We start from the raw sequence: 23,499 nt of genomic DNA, 5'->3' as shown, positions 1-23,499 counted from the left end.
TCACCTGTTGGGTTCCCAACCTTTCAAAAATGACCAGGAGTTTCCTGGTTACCTGGGAGATACATAGTTAAAATTTTCAGCTGCCAGTGAACCACATGAAAAATAGACACTAATGAGGAGCATCACAAATAATAATAAACGGGTTTCCTGGTGCAACTGTCAGAATGAGTTTAATTATTTAATTTTAAACAGAATAATTTCCTGGCTTTTCCACAGAACTGATCCCTGATTACTGTTTGCTTCTGTCACCCGTAGACAATCCCAACCGTGGGAGTGTGGCAGACAAGTGTAATCAGAAATCTAGGCATCTTGGAGCTGCCGGGTTGGGGGTGAGTGCTTCTGAAACCACAGGAGTCTGAATTGTGGCATAGAGCACATAGAAGAGAGGAAGATAGCAGAATGGTGAAAGGGCTGAAGGGTGATGGGGAATGCAGGTTCGAGGGGGATGGGACCTCAAAGCTGATAGGGAATGGGGGCTCGAGGCCGATGGGGAATAGGGAATGGGGCTTGAGGGTGATGACAAATGGGGATTTGCGGGTTATGGAGAATATGACTTAAGGGTGATGGGGAATGGGGCATCAGCCTGTTGGGAATAGGGTTCATTGCCTTGGACTGTTGCTGAGAAATGGGGCATGTGCAGAAGAGACCGAGACTAGAGGCTCATAGGGGGGAGATGGAGAGAGTCGTTTTGCCTTTTCTTCTTCATCCGTTTTCCGTCGTCACTTGTTTATGGCTGCCTCCTAGTGATCGAGAAATCTTCACACAACCGCTGTCAAAATGGAGTGAGAGTGTCGGTTGCTCAGATGGTGCTGTGAAGTGCCTGGAGAGAAAAGAATTAATGCAGCTGCAAAATATATTGTCCTGAGGAGTTGGGTGGGTAGGCCAACACTAGACCGCAGCCAGGAGCAGATACCAAGAGGGTGAAGTTGGAGATCCTGAGGGGAAGGCTGATAATTGTGGAGAGAAATCAGACATTTAAAATGGCGAAAATCAGGGCGGGGAGATGGTGTGTGACCTGGGGCTGGATTCTCCGACCCCCCGCCGGGTCGGAGAATCGCTGGGGGGGGGGGGGGGGGGGGGTGCGGCGTGAATCCCGCCCCTGCTGTCTCCCGAAGTCTCCGGCACCAGAGATTCGGCGGGGGCGGGAATCACGGCGCGCCTGTCGGCTCGGCTGCCCCCCCCCCCCCCCGGCGATTCTCCGGCCCGCGATGGCCGAAGTCCCGCTGCTGTAGTGCCTCTCCCGCCGGTGTGAATCAAAACACCTCCCTTATCGGTGGGACTGGCAGCGCGGGCGGGCTCCGGGGTCCTTGGGGGGGGGGGGGGGCGATCTGACCTCGGGGGGTGCCCTCATGGTGGCCTGGCCCGCGATCGGGGCCCACCGATCGGCGGGCGGGCCTGTTCCATGGGTCATTCTTTTCCTTCCGCGTTGGCCATAGCCTTCACGATGGCGGACGTGGAAGTGACCCCCTCCCGTGCACATGCGCGGGGATGACGTCAGCAGCCGCTGATGCTCTGGCGCATGCGCGGACATCTGCCGGCCGGCGAAGTCCCTTCGGCCCCGGCTGGCGTGGCACCAAAGGCCTTTCCCGCCGGCCGGCGGGGTGCCAACCACTCTGGTGTGGGCCTAGCCCGTTAAGGTTAGGGCTTGGCCACTAATGGTGCGGAGAAATCCGCACCTTTGGGGCGGCCCGACGCTGGAGTGGTTCATGCCACTCCATCACGCCGGGACCCCCCGCCCACCGGGTAGGGGAAAATCCCGGCCCTGATCATGGATGGGATTGAGAATCTTATCAAGTAAATGGAAGCAAGTGAATCTGGTGGGTCAGGTAGCAGCATTTCTGTTCTTGGTGCACGAGCAATGTTGTTCCATCTAGCCATTCTCACCTCCTTTCAGCGACAGGATTTGCAGAGACACAGGAAATCCAGCTGGCTGGTGTTAAATCTGGCATTCAGCCTAATTAAAATATTTCAGTGATAAACCCTCTGGAGAGATTTGTTGCCTCCAAAACCAACCCAGCACCAATAAAAACTGCCCCCCTGCCCCGGCCAACTGGGGTTAAAATTCCACCCAAGTTCTGAGAGGTGTTCTTATACAGTTATATATGATAGTGAATGGTTCATAAAATCCTAATCTGGAGTACTATATAAACTTTCTTTTTATTTCCTGGTATGGACTACAACGCTCCTGTCACTCAGCTGGTGGGTCAGGCATTTAAAAGTCACTTGATTCAATCAGTGTTTTGTCAGTTCTAAGTCACATTGAAGTGCATAATACAGCAAGGCATGCCACCTCGAGGTGAAGGATAGAGGATGGCAGCAGTATGCTCACCTCCTTTTGCCAGCTTATTTTTAACACCATCTTAAATTTCCTACTTAAAATTTGAGAGAATAGCACAAGTTAATTGCAGGATAAAGGTTCCTCTGGCATTGGCCGAATAATTCTATAATTCTTCATAACCTTATCCTTTCTTCTCAGCTCTTCAGAGCAGACTTCATCTGTCCTACCACATTCCCAGTCTCTTCCACATTCCCAGTCCCTCCCACATTCCCTGTCCCTGCAACTGAATGCATTTGCATACTGCCTCAACAGAGAGAGAAACAAATTACATGTCAAAATGAATCATAGCTACATACACTGATATTATTCAGCATACACATTGTTTCTGGGTAAAAGGCCTGAAGAAAGAAGATTAGTATGAATCTAAACAGGAAGATGAACCTCGGCAATACGTTCATTTTGATCGTCTACACTGTCCCCGCCAGGAAAAGCGGGTGTGCATCTCATCTCTGTAGGTCCTTTTATACTCCCTCCGCCGTCTGTGTCCAGTCATGGGCTATCTGGATCCCCAGGTAGCGGAACTTGTTTAGGGCTAGTTTAAATGGTAGACTCTCCAGCTCTGTCCCTCCCCCATTTGAGTTCACCGGGATTGCTTCGCTCTTGCCCAGGTTACGTTTGTAGCCGAGAAGGCTCCGAACCCTTTGAGAAGTTGCATGATTGCTTTCAGGCCGTTTTGGGATCCGAGACCAGAGAAGTAGGTCATCTGCATAGAGTGAGACCATGTACTTTCAGCCCCGCTTTGGGTACCCTTGCAGCTATTTGCATCTCACAGAGCAATCATCAGTGGTTCGATTGCCAGTGTGAACAAGAGCAGGTGATGTACCATCAATTCGACTCAAGACACATTTAGGATCCGAACTGTGGCTTTAATCAGCTAGTTGTTAGCCCGGTGGTCGACTACAGAGAATGGCCGAACGCCGGGAACTCTGGGTACTTATACCCCGCCTCGGAGGCGGTGCCTACTTGCCTATCGACCAATTGGAGAGCAGTCACATGACTAGTCCCAACCAATCGGATGAGAGGCGCATGACCAGCCAGAGCCAATGGAAGCCAGTGCTCTGCACCAATGGCAGTGCTCATATCCATACCACCACATTCACCCCTTGTGGTGAAAGAAGGGGGGGTGTAAGTGGAAGGGGGGGGGGGGTCCGAGGACTGGTGGTATGAGCAGCGAACATCGATAGGTGAGCTGCCCACTGGCTCGTGGCAAAACAATACTACTACTACTAATAACAACAGGATGACACAAAAATGTCCAAAATAAAGTCCATGGCCGCATCAGATGGAAACGATCAGCCTGTCGGGTGCCCGTGGTGTTCTGGAGGACCTTCGCAGTGGAGCCGGTGATGTCGGGCCGATGGTCGTCCTTGCCTCCGGGAGCGTTGGTCGTAGATGTGTCTCCGTACCCCGGGCCGGTGGTGGAGACGCTGTAATCGGGGAAGAGAGGGCATGTGCGCTGGGTCGTGGGGGTGCGGGGGGCGCTGGGGGGAATTGGGGTTGGGGGGGGGGGGGAGGTGTTGGTGTAGGGGGAGAAGGCCGCACGCCGGCGGGTGCCAGGTCCCGGAGCGAGACCGTATCCTGCCGACCGTCGGGATACTCCACGTACGCATATTGCGGGTTGGCGTGGAGTAACTGGACTTGCTCAACCAACGGATCGGACTTGTGCACCCGCACATGCTTCCGGAGCAAGATGGGCCCGGGAGTGGCCAGCCAGGTTGGGAGAGGGGATCCTGAGGACGACTTCCTAGGGAAAACAAGAAGACGTTCATGAGGTGTTTGGTTAGTGGTAGTGCAGAGGAGAGACCAGATTGAATGCAGGGCGTCGGGAATGACTTCTTGCCAACGGGGAATAGGGAGATCGCTGGACCGTAGGGCCAGCAGGATGGTCTTCCAAATGGTGCCATTCTCCCGCTCGACCTGACCGTTACCCCGGGGATTATAACTGGTCGTCCTGCTAGAGGCTATGCCCCTGCTGAGCAGGAACTGACGCAGTTTGTTACTCATAAAGGAGGATCCCCGGTCGCTGTGGATGTACGCGGGGTAACCAAACAGGGAGAAGATGGATAGGAGGGCCGTTATGATGGTTGTTGTGGTCATGTCGGGGCAGGGAATGGCGAAAGGGAATCGAGAGTATTCGTCGATAACACTCAAGAAATAAGTGTTACGGTTGGTGGAGGGGAGGGGACCCTTGAAGTCTATACTGAGGCGTTCAAAGGGGCGGGATGCCTTGATCAGATGCGCTCGTTCGGGGCGGTAGAAGTGCGGTTTGCACTCGGCGCAGACGTGGCAGTCCCTAGTGACAGTCCTGACTTCCTCGACGGAGTAGGGCAGGTTGCGGGTCTTGATAAAATGGTAGAAACGGGTGACCCCGGCTGGAAGAGGTCCGTGTGGAGGGAGCGGAGGCGGTCAATCTGCGCGCTGGCGCAGGTACCGCGGGATAGGGCATCAGGAGGCTCGTTGAGCTTCCCAGGACGATACAAGATATCGTAGTTGTACGTGGACAACTCGATCCGCCACCACAAGATCTTGTCATTCTTGATCTTGCCCCTCTGTGCATTATCGAACATGAAAGCTACTGACCGCTGGTCTGTGAGGAGGGTGAACCTCCTGCCGGCCAGATAGTGCCTCCAATATCGCACAGCTTCGACTATGGCCTGTGCCTCCTTTTCCACCGAGGAATGGCGGATTTCGGAAGCATGGAGGGTACGTTAAAAGAAGGCCACGGGTCTGCCCACTTGGTTCAGGGTGGCCGCCAGAGCTACGTCAGACACGTCGCTCTCGACCTGGAATGGGAGGGACTCGTCGATAGCGCGCATCGTGGCCTTTGCGATATCCGCTTTGATGCGGCTAAAGGCCTGGCGGGCCTCCATCGACAGGGGAAAGGAGGTGGACTGGATGAGGGGGCGGGCTTTGTCGGCGTAGTTGGGGACCCACTGGGCGTAATATGAGAAGAAACCCAGGCAGCGTTTGAGGGATTTGAGGGAGTTGGGGAGGGGAAGTTCCATCAGGGGGCGCATGCGTTCGGGATCGGGACCTATCACTCCGTTACGCACTACGTAGCCAAGGATGGCTAGACAGTCGGTGCTAAACAAGCACTTATCCTTATTGTAAGTTCAATTAAGGAGTTTTGCGGTCTGGAGGAATTTTTGAAGATTGATGTCGTGGTCCTGCTGGTCGTGGCCGCAGATGGCGACGTTATCGAGGTACGGGAAGGTGGCCCGTAAACCGTGCTTGTCGAGCATTCGGTCCATCTCCCGTTGGAAGACCGAGGCTCCATTTGTGACACCGAATGGAACCCTGAGGAAGTGGTAGAGTCGCCCATCAGCCTCGAACGCGGTGTACTTTCGGTCACTCGCGCGGATGGGAAGCTGGTGGTAGGCGGACTTAAGGTCCACCGTGGAGAAGGCTTTGTATTTCGCGATCCTGTTAACCAGGTCGGAAATATGGGGGAGAGGATACGCGTTCAGCTGCGTAAACCTGTTGATGGTCTGACTGTAATCGATGGCCATCCGGTTTTTCTCCCCGGTCCGAGCCACCAGCACTTGGGCTCGCCAGGGACTGTTGCTGGCCTCGATAACTCCTTCCTTAAGGAACCTCTGGACCTCGGACCCGATGAAGGTCCGGTCCTGGGCACTGTATCACCTGCTCCGAGTGGCGACAGGTTTACAATCTGGGGTGAGATTAGCAAACAAGGAAGGGGGGTCCACTTTGAGGGACGCGAGGCTGCAGACAGTAAGGGGGGGAATAGGACCGCCGAATTGGAAGGTTAAGCTCTGCAGGTTGCACTGGAAGTCCAGGCCCAAGAGTGCCGGAGCGCATAGACGGGGAAGGATGAGGAGTTTGAAGTCTTTGAAAACCCTCCCCTGGACCGTGAGGTCCGCTATGCAGCACCCGGTGATTTGGACGGAATGCGAACCTGAGGCCAATTCAATTTTATGTTTAACTGGATGGATGGGGAGCGCGCAGCGTCATACCGTGTCGGGGTGGACGAAACTTTCCGTGCAACCGGAGTCCAGCAGGCACCTTGTTTTGTGTCCGTTGAGCTGCACCGTCGTTGTAGTCTTGGCGAGCGAGCGTGGTTGCGACTGATCGAGTGTGATGGAAGCCAGTCGTGGTGAGAGTTCCAGATCCTCCTCAGTGGCAGAGTAATCGCTGGCAGGGCCTTCCGAGTTGGCCCAAGCTGGCGGCGCCCAGGACCCGCACATGGAGTCGGGGTCCCAAGATGGCGGCGCCCAGGACCCGCACGTGGAGGCGGGGCCCCAAGATGGCGGCGCCCAGGACCCGCACATGGCGTCCGGGGCCCAAGATGGCGGCGCTCGTGGCGGCTGGGGGCCGGTCGGGGCAGCTGGGAGCGAGGGTCGGGAGGACCGTGGGGCCGTTGCGGGAGCCGGGAGACGGGCCGGAGAGGTTGGTGCGCGGTGTGGGGCCCTGGGGGAGCCGGGGGGGGTGATCTGCGGTCGCTGCGCGGGACAGCAGCGACCGACTTGATCTGGCAGACCACCGCGTAGTGGCCCTTCTTCCTGCAGCTCTTACACAGAGCAGAGCGGGCCGGGCAGCACGGGCCGGGGTGCTTTGAGAGGCCACAGAAATAGCAACGGGGCCCCGCTAGTTTATCGGAGCGACCCGCGGCGCAGGCTTGAGGGGGGTCGGGGTCCACGGAGGATGGGGGCGGCGCGTGCCATGAAGTCCAGGGTGTTGCTGCGCGGTCGGGGGCATTTGCGCGGTCGTTCAGGGCGGTTGCAAGAGTCCGTGCCTCAGCTAGGCTGAGGGTGTTCTTCTCCAGCAATCGTTGGCGGATAGAAGGGGACTGCATGCCAGCAACGTAAGCGTCTCTGATTAGAAGTTCCATGTGCTTCGTCGCCGAAACTTGGAGACATGCCCACGTTCTCCCTAGAGCTGCGAGGGCCTGGCAAAACTCGTCGAGGAACTCACCAGGGAATTGTTGTCTGGTCGTCAGGAGATGCCGTGCATATACTTCGTTGACCGGCCGGAGAAAGTGTCCTTTGAGAATCTCCATGGCCGCATCAAAATCGCCTTCGTCTTCGATCATTGCGTAGACCGATGTGGCCACGCATGAGTGGAGGATGTGGAGTTTCTGCTCCTTGGTGGGCTTACCCACTGCAGTCGTCAGGTAACTATTAAAACACGCCTGCCAGGTGTTTAAAAATTGCAGACGCATTTGCAGCATGCGGGCTGGTGCGGAGACAGTCAGGCTTGATGCGAAGTTCCATTCCAAAATTCTAGCTGATTAAATTGATGTACCATCAATTGGACGCGAGACACGATGAAGATCCAAACTGTGGCTTTAATCAGCTAGTTGTTAGCCCGGTGGTTGACTACAGAGAATGGCCGACCGCCGGGAACTCTGGGTACTTATACCCCGCCTCAGAGGCGGTGCCTACTTGCCTCTTGACCAATTGGAGAGCAGTCACATGACTCGTCCCAACCAATCGGATGAGAGGCACATGACCAGCCAGAGCCAATGGGAAGCCAGTGCTCTGCACCAATGGCAGTGCTCATATCCAAACCACCACAGCAGGTTAGTGGGTATCCCTGCCTTGTGCCTCTGTGCAGCTTCCAATATACAGAGCTGGTGGTGTTGGTCTGAACGGTCGCCTTGGGGGCGTTGTACAAGAGTTTCACCCACGAGGTGAATCCTGTCCCCAGCCCAAACTGCTCCATTATCTCGAAGAGGTACTTCCATTCGACTCTGTTGAAGGCATTTTCTGCATCCAGGGAGACGATCAACACTGATGTTCTCCCCCCCGGAAAGCGTCATTATTACATTCAGCAGCCCCCTGGTTTTCGCAGTTAGCTGCCTACCCTTGACAAAGCCCGTCTAGTCCTCTGTGACCACCTCTGGTACACAGTTCTCCTGTCTCTCGTCCAGGACTTTCGCGAGTATCTTCACGTCTACGTTAAGCAATGTGGAATCAAATGAGGCTGCGTTTTGGTCTAACCGAGATATCCTCCACGACCCCCATCTGCGGCAACCACAAATTCCTGCCAGCCATGCTTAACGCCACATTTTAATAATGGAGGCAGGATGGGGGGGGGGGGGGGGGGAGGAACGCTAGCGGATAGGGACCTTTGCATAGGGGACAGACTCGCGACCTTGGACGAACTGATGGAGGATCTGGACCTCCCGACAGGACAGGAACTCGGACACCTCCAAATTGAACACTTTCTCCATAAGAAGACGGCAAAGTACCCAGGGCCCCGAGAGACACTCAACTAGAGGAACTAATCAACACGGACAGTAAGGAGGGGGGCACTGTGGGAATATATATGGATGGTTGCTGGACAGGGCAAGACTACCACTGGATGAAGCTAGATGGAAATGGGAGGACGAATTGGGGACGGAAGTGGGTTGGGAACTCTGGAGCAAAGCACTGAGAGGGGTCAACTCCACCTCCTCCTGCGCCAGGCTAAGCTTCATGCAGTTCAAAGTGGTGCACAGAGTGCATCTGACCAGAACCCGAATGAACAGGTTCTTCCTGGAGGTGGAGGACAAATGTGAACGGTGCCAGGGAGGCCCGGCCAACCATGTCCACATGTTCCGCGCCTGCCCCAGACTTACGTAGAACATACAGTGCAGAAGGAGGCCATTTTGGCCCATTGAGTCTGCACCGACCCACTTAAGCCCTCACATCCACCCTATCCCCATAACCCAATAACCCCTCCTAACCTTTTTGGACTCGAAGGGCAATTTAGCATTGTCAATCCACCTAACCTGCACGTCTTTGGACTGTGGGAGGAAACCGGCGCACCCGGAGGAAACCCAGGCAGGCACAAGGAGAACGTGCAGACTCCACACAGACAGTGTCCCAGCCGAGAACCGAACCTGGGACCCTGGCGCTGTGAAGCCACAGTGCTAGACACTTGTGCTACCGTACTGCCCACTTGTCAGGTTCTGGACAGCGTTCTTCAAGGCGATGTCTAAGGTTGTTGGGGTGAGGGTGGAGCAGTGCCCGAGAGTGGCAGTCTTCCGGGTATTGGATCAGTCAGATCTTCATATGGGGAAGAGGGCCGGCCACCTGGCTTTCGCTTCCCTAATCACACGCTAGAGAATCCTGCTCGGCTGGTGATCAACAGCTCCACCCACAGCTGCAGACTGGCTGGCAGACCTGTCGGAATCTCTCCACCTGGAGAAGATCAAATACATCATCTGGGGGTTGGATGAGGGCTTCCACAAAGCGTGGGGGCAATTCATCAGCCTGTTCCAAAACCTATTCGAGGCAAACAGCGATTAGGATGAGAGGAGGGGGAAGCGATGGAGGAAGACAGGGAAGGCACACACAAGAGAAAGAGGCAGTTGGGGGCAGGGGTGGAAAGGCAACCCAAGCGAAGCACAAAGTGACGCACGGAGACAAGGGGAGGAGGGGAATGGTCACGCAGCGCCCCCCCCCCCCCCCCCAACAATAAAAACTAAAGACCCCAGCAGAAAGAAGCGGAGCACAATACGGGGCGCCCAGGGCAGACTGCAACACGAAGAGGCGAACTAAACTACCAACAAGGGAAGGGGAGGAGAAGAGGGGGGAACCTCATGTAAAAACCATTGTAAATAAGACACAAATTTATTTGTAAATACCAGATACGCATGAGCTGTTACTATGTAAAAACTGGAAAACACCAATAAAAATATTTCAAAAAATAAAATGACTAACGCCTTTTGTGTTCACCAGCTTCATAGTTCGGTAAGTGTGTCACATGATGTTCAATTTTACTGACTTTTATCAAGAATTTGATTTTGAAAACAAAAGCAGAATTTTGCTAAGCTAGGTTCTGTGCTAATTGGCTGTTTGCTTCAAGCTAGTTTGAATAATTGTGAAGTATACCATTGTCCTTGGCCTGTGAGCTTGCACTGAGTTTGTTACATAGCCTGGAAACTGTAAGTAATGTTGTGAAATCCTTAGATTAGGAATGAGTGAAATGAGAATGGCAGACTGAGCTCAGTAATAGTTCAAGTTATTGTAGGTGATTGTTGGTTAAAGCAAATGAAAGTGATCATAGAAATTTATGGAACTAATACTGGAGCTGCAGTATTTGCCAACGTGTGTGTGAATCATGATCAAGTATTATTTTCTTCTTTGGTAGATATCGAGTGCTTGTCCCTTATCCTCCTCAGAGTGAAGCTGAGATTGAACTCAAGGAAGGTGACATTGTGTTTGTTCACAAGAAGCGGGAAGATGGATGGTTCAAAGGCACATTACAGCGAAATGGAAGAACTGGTTTATTCCCAGGAAGTTTTGTGGAAAGCTTCTGAGAAGCCTGATGCTTCTCCAGTGATGATCTTTAACATCTGATTATCATAGCTGTTTGGCATTAAATACAAGTGGATAAACAATAAAGCACAAAGTCACAGCAATCAAGAATTTACAGCCTCTGCCATTTTGTCACTTCCAAAGAAATCAAAAAGACCTATCTAATAATGGCTGTTCATTGACAATACCATTATTAAATAAAGATGTACATACAGAAGTATGTTGAAGCAGTGCCTTCCCCATGAAGCCACAGACTGAGAGACAAGTACATTTGCTTTTAAACTAGACTGAAGTACATTTATTCTCCAATATGTAAATTATAAATTTGAACGTTTTTTTTAAAAAGAGAAAAATTTTGATATATCACCATAAGTTATTTGGTAAGGTTAGCACAAATAATGAATGATTGTATGTGAGGTGCTTTCTCCAGCAGGGCAAATGATTTTCCTTCTTTCAATCTAATAATTAGAAATCAAGAAAGAAAATGGGATTAGATTGGAGCTGTCATCTGCATGAGGAAAAAAATGCTATTTACAACCAGTCAAATAATTTGTTACGTGTAGTTTAATTATAATAGTCAGATGACTTTGTCTAATTCAGACAAAGCAGCTATAAAAGACATTGTAAAGATACAGAGATTGGCAGACCATATTAATCAACTGAAAATAATTTAGTCATATTATGGCCATCTATTGATTGGTCTGACTATATGGAAAACGGATGATTTAAAGGCAAGTTCGCACGAGAGAAAATGTCATTCTTCTATTGTCAGTATTTGTATGTTAAAAAGAATTCCAGATTTGATTTTTTTCTCAAATTTCAAAGTATTATGAAAGTTATCACTCCTGGAGGCAAGTATGTTTTAATTGAATAATTGTAAAGGAGAACAGAATACAAATAGTAGGCCGGTTGCCTATTACACTGTTCATACTGAAAAATATGTGTGTCTGAAGAATGCCAAGTTAGTAACTACCCAGATGACTAGTTCATACAGTTCTCCGACGTACTTCATTCTTATTCCCATCACTTTTCCAAACCTATTTCTTCATGCTATTTGATTTGGTACTTACCTACAAGAATCCCTGTGATTGAGCAATGTGCCATTTACTGAGTTCCACTTTTGAAAAGGAGGAAATGGAGCACTTTGTTTGACAGTACTCCAACACTCACACCAAGACCTACACACAGGTTTGTCATTGTGACTTACATAAAGACTAGTGCACACGCACTTAGCATGCTTGATGCCAGAAAAATAGTGACAGCTGACTGAGCATATTACAATGTCTTCTGCTTCTCAAAATATTTCTTAATTATTGTTTCCTTATAAATTAACCAGTAAATTGCACCAAGTTCCATACCTCAAGTTTTGGCTTTGGGATTATGGAGCCCCAAGAACAAGAGGTGGTTTATTACAATAAATCACTTAAGTCCTTTGTCAAGGGTGACTTTGTCAAGGGTGACTAGGGAACGGTTGGGATGCAACAACTGGATTCATATCTCAGCTAGAAAAAAGTCTGCCAAGATTTCCATTTTTGATCAATGGCTGCTGCTGGAATTAGGGAGTACAGCATCAGGTTGAGCTCTGACACTAACCATGTAGGTTTGCATAGAAATGCTGAACGCTGAGTGAAATATTGAAGTGCTATTGCTACCTGTTAAAACTGGGCCTCAAAAAGAAAGAATCAGCACATTCAAGAAAAAAAAGAGAGAAAATTGTTGGGGGGGTGGGGGTGCGAGCTATTACAAAGTGATGTAACAGCTAGGTCCAGGAATGAGTTTGATCTTACATAATTTATTTGATTTCACCAGGTAACTTATTAAATATAATTCTTTATATTGTTTAATGCTACTCCAAATAATGATATTAAGATTTTAAAAAACTATCTTGCCCAGTAACAGCCATATAATACGAGATAGTATTTATAACTTTGGAACTTCTTCACATCTGAAGTTACGTCACATCAGGAATTGTCTCAATAGTGTAAACACTTTCTTATGTTTGGGGTATGATTTTCTAGGGTTAAATGCCATAGGTTCTGTTAGTGATAACACCCAAAATAGTTTCTTCGCCTCAAGCAGGCAGTGGGTTTAACTATATTTTCTCCAAGGTGGTCTCTATTTTATTTGACCATTAGAGTGGAACAATGATCAATGAATAATTCTGTCCAATTGCCAATATGTTGAAACCATTACAATTCATGTACAGTAGAATCCGATTCAGCCATATACAGAATTTCATCAGTCCATAATGAGGCTTCTGGCTGGAAGAGACTATTTCAGATGATGCCATTTCCACTGGTTCTGATCTCTGCTCAAAATAAAACTGACAAAAGATAAATCAGACAAATAGGCCAGTTGTCTCATAAGCACAACCTTGTGTTACTCACAATCAGAGGTGAGAAGGGAATAAAAACGGAAACTTGATTGCAGAAGTCAAAGTCAAAATTTTAGGTTACCTCCAAAAATGATAACACTCCACGTAATGTCCATGAGAAACATGAAGTTTAGGAAACCTGGGAGTATTGGGCCATTTTGCATCTGGATTTCACACAAAATTAAATGGCAGGGGTCTTTGTGTTTGGTATCATGACATCTGGAAAATTCTGGATGCCTCCATTACTCAAAGTGATTTGGCATGTATGTTATACTTATGCTAGATTCCAAGAGGATGGTCAAGGTCCAATTTGCCAAAGTCACACAGTCTGTATTGATTCCTGTGCCTCTGATATGTTCCTGCAAGCTGAGCTGCTCTATCACTGTTATTTTCTGTGACTCATTGAATGTATGGTTTCAGTTAGGGGTCTTCTATTTATACTTGGCTCATCAACAGTGAAAAATAAGGGTGTTTACAATATAAGAATAGATATTGGAACCTAATTTGAGATAAATCTAATAAGCTAAATAGCTATTTTGTTTATGATCATGTGCATACAGACACAATGGTTATGCTGCTTATATTGAATTATATGCCCTATATTAGAGTAGTCTCTCAATAGTTAATTGATTTCAACCTTCACTAAACAGATCAAGACAAATTCAGAAGAAAAGCACCTTTTTTCCCACAAGCTATGAAAAAATGTCTCAAGTTATTATCTAACTTATTACACAAATTAACATACTGAAGAATACTTTACATGTAGCCACAATACACCCAGTTCAATAATATGCCTGCTGACTTTAAAGGAGCAATCATCTGGAAAAATTACTTGATAAAGTTATGTCACTTGACATAAGTCCACAATGCAATGACATACAGCACATTGACACATACCATCCATATTCTCAGCTTGATGAAGCTGAAACATTTTGAATATTACTCCTGCCTGAAAAGATTTTTTAATGTAATTTTATATTCAATGCAGTATCCATTTAAATAGATATTCTTTTCAGAGGTGAAATGGGGTCGTATTAAATGTGAAAACAACCAAGAGATTATGATTCACATCACTGTCTCAGTCCCATATCAACACTGCTGTCTGCAGAGGGCGGCATGGTGGTGCAGTGGTTAGCATTGCTGCCTCATGGCGCTGGGTCACTGTCCATGTGGAGTTTTCACATTCTCCCCATGCTTGCGTGGGTCTCACCACCACAACCCAAAGATGTGCAGGGTAGTGGATTCGCCACGCCAAATTTCCCCTTAATTGGAAAAGAAGATTAGATACTCTAAATTTATTTTTTTAAAACACTGCTGTCTGCAACTCACTCAAGAAAGATTATCTCAGCTATAGTCATCAGATATACTGAGAGTAACAGTAATTCAACATTAAAGGGTTTTCCTGTAAATACTATGCAGCTTTCATTGCAGTAATTATAAAATCCTACTAGAATTTATTAAAACCTGTTCTCGTAAAATAATACTTGCAATGTTATGTATGGGCTAGTGAATCCACACTTTTGTAAGCAACTAGTCTTTTTACAAGGGGCCACGTGATTAATGTACAACATCATTTCTAAATATGTCAAGTAGCCCTTCTGCTGAGAATGTGAATTATGAATTAGTTACATTTATGCTCCAAATAACAAAATGGACAGTAAAAAATCTATTAACTTTGTCTCAAAATCCTCCAAGGTGGCGGAAACAAAGTGGAGTGGTGTCCTTGATGTAATATTCTATACTGTGTCTTGTTACACTCACTCCTTTAGTGAACAACTTTTGCCATAAGTCAACTAATTAAGTTTCTGCAATATTGTGCAATGTGTGCAATCAGTGTAATGGGAGGCTGCAACTATTTTATTTTCAATTTCTGACTCATTTGAAGTTAGGGAAGAGCTCATAACTGCTCTTAAATAACATTTTGAGCTGTCTCATCATTTTCCTTCAAAATCTGGCATCACTTATAGCCACCAACAGAATTCTCCCTTTAAGGCCATAGAAACAATCTGTACAGAACCTTTACCCTTCTTAAAAATGAGTGTTAGAAAAAAAATCAACTGGTTGCCATTCTCTATTTCTCTTGGTTTGTTTTAGCATTTTTGTTTTTGCAGGCTCATGCGGTGAATATTAAAAGCGATCTGACTGAGGAGTTACTGAGCTGAGTTCACATCAGCAGAGATACACGTTCATTAGCTCTAGATCATTCAATAACACTGTCACATTAACTTTGCATTATTTAATTTAGTTGTCTCAAATGGTTGAGCACAGTGACTTACAAGTGTGCAGCCTTTCCTCCAGAGGTCTTCAACACTTCCTTTACATAATGAACCAAAATTATTCTCCAGAAACACAGACATTTTTTCAGTGCTTTGCTTTTTAAAACATACAAGGGCTATTTGATTCTGTTTAACTTCATGAAACGCATCTGAAAGTACTTGTTAAATTAGTAAAGTCATTTCAGTATTGTAATGCCTTCGCTTGGTGCTATTTGGAGTGTATCCTGCTGTAGAAGGAAATACTATGGTACAATTGGCACAGATAACATCAGGTTCTGCCCACATTGACATATCATGCAGCATAACCATCCTTTGCATGTTGTTACATACCTTACATGTAACCATTTGGAATAATAGTCCCAAGAACAAATTTTTTTCTGTTTCAGCATCACTTGAAAGGAAACAAAAATATATCACAATTAAGGTCAAACATTGGAAGGACAATACTGACATTAAGCATGCAATGATTATTTTACCAGGATGTTCCTCTTTATTCAACAAGGAATTAGCTCTTTATATGAACCATTCAAATTACCATGTTATTTTTCTGAAAAGTCTAATGCAGTTAACTGAAAAAGTCATAATGTGTTTGTAAATACATTTCAAAATGTTCTGAGCTATAAAGAAAATGTTTGATGTACATTTGTCTAAGTCACCTTGCGATTTTTAAATGGGTACAATTAATTTCCGAACAAATATTCCATAATTGTTGCACTCTTATTTGAGGAATCAAAAAACATTTATCCATTTTCACAAAATGCTTTGTTTTCTTTTTTTTACATACATCCATGAAACCTTTTGTCCAACACTAATAAAGTGTTAAAAATGGTTACATCTCCCTCAGGTTTGGTTTGGATTAAATTGCCCCTGTGTGGATTACCACTTCTTGTTCCTTGGCCAAAGCACTTGGCTGCGTGAATATTGGGAATACAAGAACATTTCCAACTATATTTAAATCAACACAGAAAACGTGCACATTTTCATTTTCTTTTCTTTTCAGAGTATAACTGAATTGGAAGTAGGTAAAGGATTTTACGTTTAGGGCGATAAGTTTGATCTCATTACAACTCAGTCATTCAGCACCAAATATTTTTCACCGTTTCATGAGATGTGTATCATACATAATGCTAATTAACATTGCATAAAAGATAACAAAAGACTGTGAGCCACAAGTCACCAGCCTTCTGGCGCAATGATAAATCATATAATTGAGTAGTGGTGTACAAGAAAGAATTCTCCAAATAAAGAGCAAATGAAAACATTTTTGAAGTGGGAAGTGTAGAACATTAAACACAGAAAGCTTACTCGTTAAGCAAATATTAAATTGCATCAGTGGGCCATATGTTTCCAGTATTGTCAATTGCTTAAAAGATCGCTTACAAGTTGAAGGTTTTTATTGCAAGTCGCAAGATTCCAGTACTGTTGGAAAGTCATTGACCTGAAACATTGGACCTGAACTTCCTTGGGGTGGCACTTGCAGTTGGCTTGCCAATCCGCTCCTTTTTATTTACACAGGTTGGGAGCTGCACATTTCTCGCTCAACCTTCTGACTTGGGTAAGAAATGTGCAGCATGCCAGCTCCTGGGACCCTAGGTGCAGGGTAGCAGGATCGGGGAGGTGAAGCAGCACCCACATTTTACGACACTAGCTGCCATAAACCAGGTAGGTGTAAAGGTCTCAGTGTCTTTGAGAAGCTAGGAGAGAGAAGGTAAGTGTGCCAGGTAAGTGGGTAGGATGGGATGGGGTGTGTGGCAAGGGTAGAACGGATTGGGGGGGGGGGGGGAAAATGTGTCAGGGAGTCAAGGGCTAGTTGGGGATATCAAAATAGTCAACAAGTGGGGGTAATCAGGAGGTTGGGGTTGGGGAGTGTGTTTGGGAGGGTAGCCAGGGGAGTGGCACAGTTGTCGGGGATCTGGAGGGAGGTCAGGAGTGGGAGGATCTAGTGGGAGTTTGGGGGGTCAGTACCATAGTTACCCAAGAGTTAGAAGGATTTTTCCTGTGAAAATATTCTGTTAAGAGAGTCCAAACCATCCAAAGTCTCCAACTTAAACCTTATTGGATGGTTGCAAGTGCAGGTTATTTGCCCATCAGAAGTTTAAACTTTCCAGGCAATTCCCATGCGGTCTTTGAATTGGGACTTATGGGAGTGTAAACATACACAGTAAGAGTAGGCGTAGGCCACTCCGCCCCTCGAGCCTGTTCCACCATTCAATTAAATCATGGCTGATCTGATTGTTAAGTTCAACTTCACACTTCTGCCTACCCCCAATAACCTTTCACCCCCATGTTAATCAAGAATCCATCTACCTCTGTATTAACAGTACTCAAAAACTCTTCTTCACTGCCTTTTGAGGAAGGAAGTTCCGATGACCCTCAAGAGAAAAAAAAATCTCCTCATCTCTGTTTTAAATGGGTGACGCCCTTATGTTAAACGTGCCCCCCACTCCTCGTTCAATAGTGTCTCTAATCCCCACAAGAGGAACATCCTTTCCACATCCACTCTGTCAAGTCTCTTCAGGATCTTATGGGCTGGATTCTCTGATCGCCAACGCCAAAATTGCGTTCGTCGGTCGACCAGAGAATCCACGTTTACACCAGAATTAGGGGTGGCGCCGTTTATGCGATGCTCCTTCCCTCAAAAACGGAGTTCTCGGGCAGTACAGGGCACGCTGAATGGACATCCTCAGGACATCACCCAAGGTCCTCCCCAATGTTCCGCCCCCAATGAGTCCCCGACGATGTCGCCTGCATGTGCTCACATGGTTCAGGGACCTCACGCGGCGGCTACTGATCGTGTCCAGCATCACCAGAGTCGGGGGCGGGAACCAATCCGCTAGCAGGAAGGGCTGGTGGGGGGTGGTGAGGCACGGCGCGGACATAGCCTCAGGGTCAGAGAATCCAGCCCTATATGTTTTAATCAAGTCACCGTTGACGTTTCTATGAAATAGTTGAAAAACTTAGCTTGTGCAGCCTTTCCTCATAAGACAATCTGCCCTTAGAATCATAGAATCTACAGTTCAGAAGGAGTCCATTCGGCCCATCGTGTCTACACCGGCCCTTGGAAAGAGCACCCTACTCAAGCCCACGTCTCCACCCCATCCCCGTAACCCAGCAACCCCACCTTTTGGACATTATGGACAATTTAACATGGCCAACCAACTAACTGCACATTTTTGGACTGTGGGAGGAAACCAGAACACCCGGATGAAACCCACGCAGATACAGGGAGAAAATGTAAACTCCGCACAGTCACCCAAGGCTGGAATGAACCTGGGACCCTGTAGCTGTGAGGCAACAGTGCTAACCACTGTGCCACCGTGTCACAGGTATCAATCCTGTAAACATTCTCTGGACTGCTTCCAATATATTTACATCTTTCCATAAATAGGGAGATCAATACTGTACACAGTACTGCAGATGCAGTCTCATCAATGCCCTGAAGCATAACCTTTATACCCTTGCATTCAATTCCCTTCGCAATGAATTATAACACTATAAGCTTTCCTAATTACTCGCTGTACCTACATTGTAATCTTTTGCAATTTATGTACCAGAACACCCCGATCCTTCTGCATCTCAGAGTTCTGCAGTTTCTTGCCATTTAGATAATTGTTATATTGTCGATGTTCTGCTTTTCTTAACAGTGGAAACAAAATATGAAAAGGTTACCACATTGTAGGTTACTTAACCAGCTAGTCAAACTTCATTGGAGAGGCATTGCTTGCTCACAGTCTAAGGTGAAAGAGGGAAAATCCCACCGATGATGTTACAACGCAATACAACAAAGAACAAAGAAAATTACAACACAGGAACAGGCCCTTTGGTCCTCCAAGCCTGCTCTGACTATGTTGCCCGTCTGAGCTAAAATCCCTTACCCTTTTGGGGATCATATCCCTCTATATAATGGGACACACAATGCAGACTAGAGAAGGTTTACTAGACATAATACCTGTGACATGGTGGCACAATGGTTAGCACTGTTGCATCACAGCTACAGCATCCCGGGTTCAATTCCAGCTTTGGGTTACTGTGCGGAGTTTACACTTCCGCCCTATGTCCGGGTGTTCCGGTTTACTCCCGCAGTCCAAAAATGTGCAGGTTAGTTGGTTGGCCATGTTAAATTGCGCCATTGTATTTGTTTGCAATACATAACATCTAACACGTATCAGAGTAACACCATTGCCTGGTGCAATGTCTCATGTTCGGAATTATATCATCGGGCATTTTGCGGCCTTTTGTGGAGTTCACCATTGTACCCAGTTTGAGCAGCATCTTAAAATAAACCCCTTGCACTACGTTCTACAAACTTGACATGTGCCACCTCTGATTCTTTCTCTTTGCAATTACAACAAAGAACATAACAAAAGAGAGACTGGTGACGGGTTCTGGGCCGTAAAACAATCTGGGGAAAAAAGACGATTTTGTGATCAAGAAGAAGGAATTATTAATGGAGATCCAGGCCCAAACACCATCAGGAGTGAGATCGACGGGACGCGGGCCTTCTACGCCACTTCCGGCCACGCGCGTCACTTCCTCCGGGGTGATGTCGTCCTGAAGGACTGGGAATCGGAATCCCCCCGCCCCGCGATGCCAGTCACAGTGGGACTGTATGGGCAGTCACAGCCCAGTTGCTTCAACAGAGTTCGAATGGGCTTCGTGATGGGCCGTGCAGTTGGCATGGTGGCCGGTGCACTTTTTGGCAGTTTCTCATGCCTCCGGCTGGGACTGAGGGGGTGAGAGCTGCTGGGGTGGTGTGGGGAAGACCATGATGCAGAGCGGAGGCACATTGGAACCTTGTTGGCGATTGGAATGGGAATCAGATGCTAACGACCATTCTTCTCTTTCTGCTGAAATTTCAAAACTTGCAGATAATGTATCACCACCGGTTGGTCTCTGTCCCTTTGATTACCAGCTGTATAATAACGGAGATGAAGTGTATGATTACAATAAAAAAGGAGTGAGATCGACAATTTTTGGGGTTGCAGTGGAGCCGGGAGTGCAGGAGGCGAAAGAGGGCCGGTGTTCTGGCCTTTGCCTCCCTAGTAGCCCAGCGTAGGAGTTTGCTTCAATGGAAGGATGCGAGGCCCCAAGCGTGGTGGCCTGGATCAATGATAGGGCGAGGTTCATCAAATTGGAGAAGGTTAAATTTGCCCTGAGGGATCAGTACAGGGTTCTTAGGCGGTGGCAGCCTTCCTTGACTTCCTGGAAGAACGGGGGAGTGGAGGGAGGGAGGAGGGGTTTGTTGCGGGGGAAGGGGGAAATGTGTATATGTGTTTATTGAATATGCCGGTGCTTATCTATTCTTCTTTTTGTAGTTACTTGGGGGGGGGGGGGGGGGGGGGGGGGGGGGGGGGGGGGGGGGGGGGGGGGGGGGGGGGGGGGGGGGGGGGTTGGTTTTGGGGTTTGTATGTTTTTTCTTTTGTTGTTATATGGTTTCTTTTAGGTTTTGATATGTTTTTGAAAATCTTATAAAAATCATTTTTTAAAAACGAGTGAGATCGGGGAGAAATATCATTGACTTTGAAGGGCAAAATCTCATTGTGCAAGCAAAAGCAACTCTGAAATAAATTCTTGGACACCGTACAGTTTGTAGAGGGGCATCGGCAGGTCATCCAGTTGATCACGACAGCTGCTAGTGCAAGTAAAAAGGTGCCCAAAAATGTTACTGGACAACTGCAAGTTACTGGCAGCTTACATCAAATGGAGGATTGAAGTTTTCAGTCCACTTACCACGGTCGGAGGTGGAGCTGCAGATGCCATGCAAAAGGCACTGAAACAATTCGTGGGAACACAAACCTACGGGGCTTCAAACTCTTCGTTTCTGTGCGCTGTGAGTTTGTCTGCTTTAAACAGAGAGAAAATGAACAGCATGGAGGACAGGCCGAGTAGCACACAGCAGGGAGCTCTAATCCAAAAATGGCGGGAAGAAAAGGCGGCACGGATGTGTTTGATGATAATGAGGAGGAGACATGGAACTCCAATGTGGAAAGGTTCCAGTCGTTCCTTAAAACCAATCAGACACCAGCAGACCTTTCTCAGCTCAGTTGGGAAGCATTCATGTTGCTGTAGAATTTAGTATATTTATGTACTTGGGATAAATCTATCCTCCTGAACTTCTGTTCGCCTGCCAATCCAGCAAATAGGTCCTTTATTAATGGTAAACGATACGGGTTGGCATGCAACACTGGGTTAATCATCATTTTAAAGTTACTGCAGCTTCTTAGAGCCATATGGCTTGATAACTGGAACAATTGGGACTGCCCCATCGCTTGTCATCACAGACTCTATCAGTCCACCTTTGACAAACTTGCCAAGTTCCATTTCAACTTTTGGTTTGATTGCATACGGCACAATTCCTGTCTTTAAGCATTTCAGGATGCTATCAGGTTTTATCTGAAGTTGTGCCTCCTAAAGTGTTTCCAAATTCCCTCTTATACTTTTCTGTAATATGTTTTTTCCATCAACCAGTTAGTTCACAGCTTGCCAAATTAGTTTGATTTTGTTGACCCATGTTCTTCAAAAAGTGCAGGAAAATTTACTTTTATTACATGTAATGGCAATTTTACAGGTTAACCATTTGCTTCAAATTGCACCATGTAATAACCCTCACTGGAACCATCTCTTCTGTGTAAATTCTCAAGATTATATCAGCTTTAATGGAATGTTCTTGAGCTTACATTTTCAGAGATGGGGGTTACAGCATCTCCCATATCTACTTCCATTTTAATTTCATTCCCACTCAGCTTCGGATAGACCCAAAATCTCGGTGTATCGCCTTTCATTGATAGTACACCGAGTTTGAGTTCCTTGATATCACCGTATCTTCCTGGGAATTTTCACTGCCTTTGGTCATTCTATAGACATTTTGTGTAGATTTGGGTGCATGCTTGCGTTTACCCATCTTCGAGGTTTGAGAATTCTGCCTGGCCCAGCATATTTTTGTTATGTGAACTTTCATGCCACAATTACGACATTTGTTTTCATGACATCAACATGCCTGTGGAGAATGCCCCATCTGGGCACATCTATGGCATGCTTGCGCGTTGAGATAGTCTTTTCTCAGTATTCATCTTGTTTATTTTGGCGCCAGCTCCAATTGGAAAAGCTTCTTTAGCAACCAACTTAGCATGGTGGCCCAGAGTTTAGCATTGCTGCCTCACAGCGCCAGAGACCCGAGTTCAAATGCGGCCTCTGGTGACTGTGGAGTTTACACATTCTCCCCATGACTGCGTGGATTTCTTCTGGGTGCTCCAGTTTCCTCCCATGGTCCAATGATATGCAGGTAAGGTGGATTGTCCATGCTAAATTGTTCCTCAACGTCCAAAAAGGTTAGGTGAGTGTACGGGAATAGGGTTGAGGCGTGGGCCTAGGTAGGATGCTTTTTTGGAGGGTCGGTGCGGATTCGATGAGCCGAATGCGTCCTTCTGCACTGTAGTGATTCAATGATTCCTTAGATACTGCTATTTCAACGGCAGGTTTGAGCATTAGAGAGCTTTCTGCTAGCAATTATTGCTGAATTGTCTCATTTTTCAAACCGCACGCATTTATCTCGCAGTGTGTCCTCAAGGGTTAGTTTAAACTGACAATTCTTTGCCAGTTTCTGTAGTATGGTTAAAAATTGTTGAATATTTTCACATTCTCCTTGGCTACATCATTGAAATCTGAATCTCTCTGCAATGATCATGTTTTGGATGCAAAGCGTTCATCAATTGTCTTAGTCAATTCCTTGTACGTTTTTGGACCAGGCTTTACAGGATGGAAAAGACTTTGTAATAGGGTGAAGGTTTTCCATCCTATTACACTGAAGAAAGTTGCTACATTAACTTTATCCGGTATCCTGTTTGCAACAAAGTAATGTTGAAATCTCTCTTCATCGGAGCTCCAAGCTTCTGCATTCTTATCGAATGGTTCCATGGCGCTGCCTTTTCCTGCCAGCGCAGTGAACTGTTCTGAAGTTGTAGTACTTTCTTTAACTTTCCATCCCCATAATTTAATTTATTTTCTTGGTTGCACTGTGGCTTTCAGAAGATTTCAGTTTCAATTCTGCTTAATCTTGGTTATTATTGCATTGTTATTATGTTTCCATTCTGAGCAGTTGTTTTTCCAAAAGCAGGTTTCTCTCTCTCGGAGATCAAGGATCTGATGCTGCAGCCACATGCAAGACTCCCCAGCTTCAGCAAGTAAACTCTTTTCTTTCACAGACCACCCCCTTGTTTTCTTTGTTCATTTTCAAGTAGGTTTGGAATC

General features: G+C 46.9%; 1 protein-coding gene and 1 pseudogene across 1 annotated transcript in view; both read left to right on the top strand.

Moving 5' to 3' along the window:
- LOC119977140 (E3 ubiquitin-protein ligase SH3RF3-like) overlaps positions 1-16,090 on the top strand; it is a 422,773-nt gene extending 406,683 nt beyond the window's left edge. The window contains exon 10 of the mRNA XM_038817772.1: positions 10,436-16,090. The gene's annotated coding sequence lies outside the window, so the exon portion shown is untranslated. The remainder of the gene's footprint in view (positions 1-10,435) is intronic.
- A 3,688-nt stretch (positions 16,091-19,778) lies between these two features.
- On the top strand, positions 19,779-20,105 carry LOC119977602 (annotated as a pseudogene).
- Positions 20,106-23,499: the final 3,394 nt, after the last annotated feature.

This window comes from Scyliorhinus canicula, chromosome 14 (genome assembly GCF_902713615.1).
Source record: "Scyliorhinus canicula chromosome 14, sScyCan1.1, whole genome shotgun sequence".
NCBI classification, from domain to species: Eukaryota; Metazoa; Chordata; class Chondrichthyes; order Carcharhiniformes; family Scyliorhinidae; genus Scyliorhinus; species Scyliorhinus canicula.
The sequence above is the reverse complement of the archived record's forward strand: the minus strand, read 5'-3'. Positions and strand labels throughout refer to the sequence as shown.